The sequence below is a fragment of the Thermobia domestica genome, chromosome 1, assembly GCF_964235325.1.
Source record: "Thermobia domestica chromosome 1, izTheDome1.hap1.1, whole genome shotgun sequence".
Lineage (NCBI taxonomy): Eukaryota > Metazoa > Arthropoda > Insecta > Zygentoma > Lepismatidae > Thermobia > Thermobia domestica.
In genome coordinates this window covers 335,115,866-335,124,002 of record NC_137454.1, presented here as the reverse complement: position 1 = coordinate 335,124,002, position 8,137 = coordinate 335,115,866, and the positions used below count along the sequence as shown (strand labels likewise).

The 8,137-nt window shown below is 36.4% G+C and overlaps 1 non-coding gene across 1 annotated transcript; it reads left to right on the top strand.

Moving 5' to 3' along the window:
- Positions 1-1,408: 1,408 nt before the first annotated feature.
- TRNAQ-CUG (transfer RNA glutamine (anticodon CUG)) lies at positions 1,409-1,480 on the top strand. The gene has a single exon. It is a non-coding gene; the product is annotated as a tRNA-Gln (tRNA).
- The last annotated feature ends 6,657 nt before the right edge of the window (positions 1,481-8,137 follow it).

Genomic DNA, 8,137 nt, shown 5'->3' with positions numbered 1-8,137 from the left:
TTTATGTCTCTTCTAAAAAGAATAAGACCCACTGAGTATTCAGCACATTATTGTCGAATGTCCTGAATACTCAGATCTCAGAGAACGTCACGAACTGCCGCTTACACTTGTAAGTGTATTGGGCAAGATATTGTTAAGCGTGTCCTTTCTCGTGTAGAGTGTAGGGTTCTCGTGTAGAGTGACGGATGTAAAGAAATGACCACCATATTCTTAAACGGTACGGAAGTGACTCTATTAAGAAATTCGGTAAAGATAATTGTTTTAGCTGTCTGTTGCAAAAATAAAATAAAATAAAACATTAGGTCTGGTTCAAGAGTTATCGTGCGAAGTACTGTATAACGTAAATCTATCTATCTATCTGTATAAATAAAAACTGAAAGTGACTATGTTTGTAACTTAATAACTCTTGAACCATCGGACTGATCTCAATCAAATTTTCGACATAGATAAGCTTCGGGCCTTGAATGGTTTCTATCATTTCAGTTTGACGGTGGAACTCATGAGAGAGGAAGATATATATATATATATATATATATATATATATATATATATATATATATATATATATATATATATATATATATATATATATATATATGAATGATCGAAAATGACTGATATCACGGATTACTTCAGTAATAGTAAAAAGTGATTGAGTAACGGAACATATTACCAATTTTTCTTCTTTTAACCCAGAGAAGCCGATAATTGACACTACTCTTAATGTAATTGAGGGCTCGATTAGAAGGCATATGTGGCATTTCCAGTCATTGTGCCCAATTATGACTTTTATTCAGTAAGATGTAAAGAATCGAAATATCACAAAATTTAAGAAACTGTTTATGGAGAAGCTGTTTCTCCATAAGGAAAGTGTGGGTCTTTTCTCGTCCCGTCCCGATTTTTGTCTGACGCGGACCCAGAAATTTTTGTTGGGGCGGGGGTCCAATGCTACAAGCAACTGCGTCTATGTAGTATTGAACGGGTATTATTCTATACCCGATAATTAATTGTAAGGTATTTCCACCTATATTTTCAGGGGAAAAATGATAGAACTAGATTCTTTTTATAAGAGAAAGAGTACAGATGAAGTGTAAGATCAAGATTTCATGCAACATTAATCATTTCCCTGTTAACAAGTATAGTTTTACTAAGAAAGTGTACAAATGTGTTTTTTTGAGTTGGGAAAGTTTTTCGTGAGGGCTTCTGAACCGATGGGCCCCCTGTGGATGTGCCCTGGTGGGCATTAATACTTGAGGGTATTGTGAAATACTCAATTTTTGGGTTAAATTTTGAGCCCTCCTCTTCTCCTTTAGTCAAAGTGACAATAAGAACTCTGTTTGAAGTAGGCACTAACTATATGCAAAAATTCACTTGAAATGATTCAACTGTTTTTCCATTAGGTCTAGGGGGCGCGGTGGCTCAGTGGTAGAGCGTTCGCCTCTGGTGCTTGTGGTCTCTGGTTCGATCCCAGCTCGCGCCATGTGGACTTTGTGGTGGACAAACACCGTGTGGGTGGATTTTCTCGGGGTTCTCACACTTGCTTCATTCAACCGTTTCATTCATTTCTCATCATCAGCTTCTCCTTTCGCCTACCCGGCATAACCATGGTACGTAAAACAATGATTTTATTTCATTTCATTTAGGTCTATTCAGTCAAAAACAACACTATTTTCCTTTTCCAGGAGTTCGGTTAAACAAAAACACCTTCGTATTTACTTCCGTTCGGGAGACAAAAAAAAAAAAAAAAAAAAAAAAACCCTCAAGAACTACTTGATGGATTATCATCAATTTTGGTCAGGAAGTTGAGGCTCATAAGTAAAAGATTGAGTTCGTTGATAGATATGATGTTCAAACGTAAAGTGGTAGGGAAAAATTAGTTTTTTAACGTTGATTACTATAGAGCAAAAATGGTAATAAATGCCGAGAAGGGATTTTCCGCAATCAAACTTCTTAAGGATATATTTATGTCCATCTTTAACTTTCTATTAAAACTAGAAATGATAGTAATCAAGGGCGCCCATGTTGTGGTTTCCAAGGGGGGGGGGGCAAGTTATAGCAACTTTTCAAAAATAGTTTCAAATTTTGCTGTAATTGATGTAAAAATTCTGTTGGTTTTTCGATATTCTGAAGTACAATTTCCTCTGGGAGGTGAGCGCTCCACCTTGCAACCTTGATGAGCACTCTTGATAGTAATCCAGTACAACTTCCAGTTTCAGTATGTGTCTACGTTGAGAAGTATTTTTTCGAAATGGTTTAACATTCTAAGAGTAGGTACCATCTTTTGCCCTAATCCTCTATTCAAACCGGAAGTGGCAGAAATCAGTCACTTCCGTTTTCAACATTGATCGCTAAAGAGTGAAAATGGTAATAGATATCGGCAAACTGTTTTCTACAATCCATTAATAGTCACAGCAATATATTTCATCTCCGGCCTTAATCTCTCTACTAAATCCGAAATTGGTAAAAATCTACTATCACTTCCAGTTTCAATATTAATTTAGAGACTATTACACTATAGACACCAAAGTCTTCATTAGGTATATATATGACAAGACACTTGTTATTTATATAGATTTGAATCATGTGCCTCATCATTCAAACACATGCCGCTTACTTGGGTTAATTGTGTTCTGACGCAGCTTGGTGGAGTCATTAGGCTAGTAAAGCAGGAGTAAAATGGCCAGTTCCTTTCCTTGGTGGTTCCAAATTATGTATGGAAAAACTGTAATAAATAGATGAGTTGAAAATTAAAATAAAGGATACTATATGTTCACACAGTGTATAATTGTGATTTAATTAAGGTTAATTCACACATAGTGTGCCGTGCCCCGATAGGCCGCCTTGAAGAGAAACTTCCCTGGTCGCGATGCTTCGGGTTCCCTCGGAGTACTAGAAGTGGCACGAAGTTGACCCCTCCTTGCAATCCATTTTGGCAAATGGCGTATAAGCAGTAGCAGCATGGTACGGCACGGCATAGTATGTGTGAGTGGGTCACGGTTGTGGCACGAACAGAGCACGGCAAGGGAACGGCATGGGCACGGTACCTATCGGCCTTTACACACGTATAACTCTCATATGTCAAACAATATTTCTGCAATAAAAGACCCTCGTATCAGACTTTGTATAATGAAGGAATCAGATTCGTAACGCGATTTTAGCATTAATCTTTGACTTCCATATTATTTTGAAAAGCTGAGTTGAGTTGATTTTGAGTTTAACGTGCCTTTCAGCAGCGAGGCTATACGAGACGGGATCTACTGATTAACGTGGAATCCAAACCACATGAGTTCCCGCCGGAAATTGAACTCGGATATCCCACGCCAAAGACGCGTATGCTAACCGCTTAGCCACAAACGAGCTCTATTTTAAAAAGTGTATACTACAGGGTGCCTAATATACAATTTTAGGGATGCGCACGAGACAAGATTTATGGCTGTCTCGTCTCGAAAATGTTCTGTAAAAGTGATGTCTCGACTCGAAAAACGTATATTTTTCTATTGGAAGAGCCGTGTCTCGACTCGAATTTTGTCAGGAAATTCCTGTCTCGACTCGTCTCGTGCGCATCCCTATGCAACCCTGAGTTTGGAATAGTAGAACTTTTGTACCCGAAGCGATAAACAAATAATGATTATACCAAAATGAAGCCTTGTTCATGTACATATATTTTTAAACTAGGAAGCAACGATTGAAGTACACTAGGAATCACACAGTGTTGCCAGATGTAACCGAAGGTTTATTTTTATTTATTATTATTATTATTATTATTATTATTATTATTATTATTATTATTATTATTACAAAACACGTAAATTGCCTCATAAGTCATACGTATGAATGTTCTGTCGATACGTTAATCACTACGCCACCTATTCCGCTTCGCCGAGCAGCCACTCACTTCTTTCTCACTCTCAAGGTCGGTGCTCTGTTTTAGGAAGCGGGCTGGGTGGCGTTGTAGTTAACGCATTGGCACGAGATGGCAGAGATTCCGGACTCGACTCCCGGTTCAGTCAGTCACTTTTTCACTCTTACATAATTCGCACTCTTCACTATTATATAATTCGCACCTACAGAGGATTTGATGTGTAAAAAGAAATCGGTTGTTTCTTCTTTTTATTAGTGTATAGAAATGTCATTTTATTGTTCTTACGGGTTCTGATATTGACTTTAGAAACAAATGAAAGACGAGTAATATAGGTGGGGTTTTGGTTAGCACGCCTAATGGTATATATATCATGCCTGTAAATGAAAAAACCTGCTTTCTCTCTTCATTCATCTACCGTCCCCTCGATTGAGACAGTACTAGGTAGTCTGATTCTAGTTGTATAATATAGAAGTTGACAACACTGGTCTTCGCTGGAGAGAATTAGAGGGGTTGTAATGTGAATTTGCTGTTATCTCGGATCTACGCAGATCCCTAACAATGAAAAGGCCAGAATCCACTTGGTGCAGTTCATAAGCAATTTGGGATAAAGGTAGGTGTTTGTTCTTGGAGTATGCAAGGGTGGCATAGCAGAGAGAGAATGAAGTTAAGAGACTAGGGTGGAGAGAGGGATAGAAGGAATGGGAGACGCAAGAAGAGAGAGATAAGTTTGCAAAATGGAAGTCACACAAGTTGAAACTCTGCTTTTAGGAATTGATATTAACCTAACTTAACGACCAATGAGATTTAACGGGTCTGTTGTTTTATTTGCACTCTCGCTACCTCTATTAGCCTTATAACTTTCATTTTATTCTGGTTATTTTGCTGTTGGTCTTTCCCTTTGGTCTGTGTTTATCTACGTAATCGCTGTTACGGTCAACAAACTAATCAACCCATTTGTTCCATTGGTTAAAGCACTCGGTTGGATAGTGATAGCGGTTGTTTCCAGGATAGGAAAAGTATCAACCGAGGTAACTTTTTCTTTCTTTATTAAGCGTGGGATGTTTAGTACAGACTTTCTCCACCTATTTTGTATCACAAAACTTTCAGAGGGCGCATTCAGGTTTGTCAGATCTATAGTGATTGCGACGACTCGTGAAGCCTGGGCTCTATACCAATCATACAACTGGTTTGCTTCGCGTGTGATGCATCTGAAAAATTCGGTACGACTCCAACGATGTCTTTCAAACGCATACTTGAGATAACATGAAACAACAGAAGTTTACCAACAATATTGCCAAATTTAAAAGACATGGAAAAAACAAGCTACAAGGGAATAATACTTAAAGAACTATAACATAAACACTAACAATTATTCGAATTAAAAGGTAGCAATAATAATAGCAAAAATATAAAACAACAACAATAACAATAACAACGAAACTAAACTTAGCGGCAATCTGACAACACTGCATCTCTGGAGATTTTCTCGTTATAGCGCAAGAGGCGGCACTGGTAAAATTTCATGACTTGGGTTGATTACTGGGACACACCCTCACGTTCTATTGGGTAATGAAATTTGTAGTTCTAGGTCAAGCTTCATGACTCCTTATGACCACTATAATAAGACATTAATGAGGATTTGATGTCCTTTAGCACCCCAGATTTATCGCCTATGTCACAACTCCTCTTTCATCACATTCCCTTGCCAGTAACTGCCATAAGTAGTTTCCGGTTTGTAAGGAACTTTTTGATTATCGCTGCTTTCTTTAAGTGTGTAAAAGTTTGTTTAACATTGTTTGTTGTATTTGACAATAACTATGAAAAGAAAAAATGTCTATCAAAATAAACTTTAATAATATTTTCCCGCTACTAGAGCCTAATTATATTTATCTTTTCCAACTCCTTTCACAAACCTCATTGTATTCTCGAGAACTCTTTAGGGACAATTTCCAGGTTGAGAAATCTTCAAATTTCGTATTGGAATTTTGACATGAACAGATGTACACTGTTTAAGAACTAAACAAAATAGAACTATATTTTTGTGATCATTTCGTCTTTTTATTTCTTTCCATTACATGTGTTCATCCGATATTGTTCTTAGAATTATGTGTATCACTGTTAGAACTATGTGCGTCACTATTAGAAGTATGTGCGTCACTATAAAAGTGTCTGCGTCGCTGTTAAATGTATGTGTGTCACTGTTGGTATTATGTGCGTTACTGTTAGACGTATGTGCGTTACTGTTAGAAGCATGTGTGTCACTGTTAAAATTATGAGCATCACTGTTAGTATTATGTGCATCATTGTTAGAATTACGTGTGTCACTATTAGGAGTATGTCCGACACTGTAAGGATTATGTGCGTCACTGTTAGAAGTATATGTGTCACTGTTAGATGTATGTGAGTCTCTGTTTGAAGTATGTGTATCACTGTTAAAAATATGTGTGTCACTTAGTATTATGTGTGTTACTGATAGAGTTAGGTGCGTCATTGTTAGAAGTATTTATGTTGATGTTTATGCGTTAGAACTATGTGTGTCAGTGTTTGGCGTATGCATGTTTCTGATGTCATCAGATGCTCAGAACATAATCTATAGACAATATGGACGTCCAACTCAACATCCTTTTCTGTAATAGTACTGTCAGTTGACTTTTGGTCTACACTGTACACCACACTTTTATGTGGATGTTGCAGATGGTAAAGTTTGTAGGAGATTTTGTCGGAAGTGGCTAGCTGAAAATCAATTCAGTTTTGGTAGTCGATTAAGCACTGAATGTTAATTTATACAGTATCTTATGTTCAGAACGATTCACTTTGGCATCATTTGTCAGAAAGTTAACATTGATTTTTTCTAATTCTTTTTTTTTTTTGGGGGGGGGGAGAGGGGAGTTCGAGTTTAGCTGTTCAGGTTTGATAGTTAGTATAATGAGGTCTATTTAACGAGCTAATTGGTCCTTCGGTACCCCTCTCGTAAGGTCCTCGTGTAAACTTATGAAATAATTTTCACTATTAGGATTCAATTATGGTTTTTCATGCTGAGAGACAAAATTAAAGGAGAGAAAATGCAAAATAATAATAATAATAATAATAATAATAATAATAATAATAATAATAATAATAATAATATAATAATAATAATAATAATAATAATAATAATAATAATAATAATAATAATAATAATAATAATAATAAGTAAATAAAAATGTGTTTGTTGCAATGTTTCTGAGTAAACCAGTCCTAAGATATAAAGATTTAAGCTAACGTTAGCATGTGATTACTGATATCAAAACGTTCCTACACATGGGGCAGATTCGAAAGGCAAGGCGTCCAAGTGTGAAGTCAATTAACGGCTCTCAATAGTAAACAACGGTTCATAGAAGATCACAAGTATTGCACGTTTCCAAAGATAAGTAATTGAGAAAGGTATTCCATGGAAGCTACAGCGTTCGTTTATACCACACATAAACTTCGAAAGACAGTGTTCGTAAAGATAGTGACGAAGTGTATTACAAGAAATGTTCGAAGTTTATCCACCTTCAGCGCATGTACACGCTTCCACTCTTCATTGCGTTGATTGCCTGATGCACTGGTGTATTCCCGCAGTAACATTTAATTACTTTGTAGCTTCATACGTAAATTATTCTCATGTGCATTCATTTGTAACGACACGATAACACTTTCATGCAAGAGTTGTGATCTATGAACCGGAACGTTTCGATGTCAGCAATCATATGCCAACATGTGGACGTCTAATGCTATTTCAAAACATAACACTTTGTACCAGGTTGGCAACACTGACCTCAAATGTTGATTTCTTTCATTCTTTATGTTAGTGTAAATGTATTTACAAAAGCAAAGGCCCTTGATTGTATTATTCGTGTAATATTGAACATTTCCATTCGTTTTCCGATAGTGAGCCATTGGAAGGACTCGATATTTGAACACCCTGTATCTCGGAAACAAAGCGGCATCGGACTTATGTTTATAGGAACATATTTACTTATTTGGGTGTCCGTAATAATCTCGTCACTTTTGGTCATGCATTTATATTACACCCTGTATATGTAGGTATATGATAATAGTATGTAAAAAAAAAAAATCTGACTTGATCATCAACTATAGTGTTTCATCAACACAAGTAAGCAATCACGTGTGCGCAATTTTAAGAAAATCAAAATTGGAAGTAATTAAAACAATTGGTTATAGAATTTGTTCCTAATACATATGAAAAGCATTTGTTCCTAATACATAAATGTTGTACTATGGGTCGTTGGA